General features: G+C 51.7%; 1 pseudogene; it reads right to left on the bottom strand.

The window, feature by feature from the left end:
* LOC120380811 lies at nucleotides 1–501 on the bottom strand (annotated as a pseudogene).
* Between the last annotated feature and the right edge of the window lie 1,178 nt (nucleotides 502–1,679).

Raw genomic sequence — 1,679 nt, 5'->3', positions numbered from 1 at the left:
TCAGAATCCGCTTCCCCTTTTTGTGCCAGTCCTGGCTCTGCTCTGTGTCACTGTGTCTCTCCTGGCGCAGTAATAGGTGCCGGTGTCTGCAGCTGTCAGCGAGCGGAGCTCCAGGGAGAACTGGTTCTTGGAGGAATCTGCACTGAGCGTTGCGCGGCTCTGGAAAGACGGGCCGTAGTATATGCGCCAGTTGGAGCTGCTTCGTCGATCTGTCCCACCCACTCCAGCCCTTTCCCGGGAGCCTGTCGGACCCATTCCCAGTAGCTGCTAGTGACCAAGTCACCGGTGATAGAGCAGGTCAGTGCGAGGGTCTCTCCGGGCTGCACCACGCCTGGGCCGGACTGGACCAGCTGCACTTGGGACAGGACACTTGAGGGGAAAGGAAAACATCGCATCAATTACCCGAATCATCCCCCGTCGCTGTGCATTGACCTTCCCCTGCCGCAGTGACTTACATCCCGGGGCAGCCAGCAGGGAAAGGAAAAGCACCAGAAACGCCATTATTTGCAATCAAGGACAAAAATGCGGCCAGCCGGCAGGAATGGGCAGTTCAGTGCCGGAGCGGGACTGCGGCTCCTAGAACCGGGGGTTTGTATTTAAACAGGAACCGGGATTTGCATGCGGGTTTCACTCAGCGAGGGTAAAAGGGGTGACAGAGGGAGGCTCGGGCTAAAAGGGGACATGTCCCCAGACACGAAGGGGGAGAATTCAGCTGTGCTCCAGGATTGAAATCTCAGCTTGTCTCCATCTGCAGAGAATCAGCCACGGTGCATATGTACAGAGGACCATTGTCATGGCCAGATGGGGTCAGACCCAAGTTCCATCTAGGGCAATTTCATCTCTCTGACAATGACCCGCCACAGATGGTTCAGAGGAAAGTGTAAGAAACTCTGCAGAAGGATGTGGGATAACCTGCCTTCCACATTATATCTCATCTTGATTTCCAATAGGGAGAGATTGGCTTAAACCCTGAAGCACTGAGTTTAACATCCCTTTCAAATACAGGTTGCGATGACTTATGATAACTCTGGATATCACTGATATCCGTATAAATCTCCTGTTGTCAGGGTTCTCTCCCCACTCTGAACTCTGGGGTACAGATGGGGACCGGTATGAAAGACCCCCCCAAGCTTATTTCTACAATCTTAGGTTAAAAGCTTCCCCAAGGCACAAATCCTTCCTTGTCCTTGGATGAGTAGGGCTGCTACCACCAAGTGAGTAAGACAAAGATTCAAGAAAAGGACCACTTGGAGTTTCTGTTTCCCCCAAATATTCCCCAAACCCCTTCACCCCCTTTCCTGGTGAGGCTTGAGAGTAACCAAGGTGAGCACCGACCAGCCCTTGGGTTTCTAGGACACTAAAAACCAATCAGGTTCATAACAGCAGAACTTTATTATAAAGAAAAAATAAAAGAAGCACCTCTTGAAATCAGGATGGAAGGTAATTTTACAGGGCAGTCAGAGTCAAAACAGTGGATTCCCATCTGGTCAAACCTTTAAAGTTACAAAAACAGGGATAAACCTCCCAGGGAACATTCACAAGCTAAAACAAAAGATACCCTAAGGCAGGGTTTCTCACACAGGGGTGGCCGCTTGTGTAGGGAAAGCTCCTGGCAGCTGGGCAGGTGTTTACCTGCCGGGTCCACTGGTCCCGCCGATCATGGTGGTTGGCTGCTCCGG

This window comes from Mauremys reevesii, linkage group 13, assembly GCF_016161935.1.
Source record: "Mauremys reevesii isolate NIE-2019 linkage group 13, ASM1616193v1, whole genome shotgun sequence".
Taxonomy (NCBI): Eukaryota; Metazoa; Chordata; order Testudines; family Geoemydidae; genus Mauremys; species Mauremys reevesii.
The sequence above is the reverse complement of the archived record's forward strand: the minus strand, read 5'-3'. Positions and strand labels throughout refer to the sequence as shown.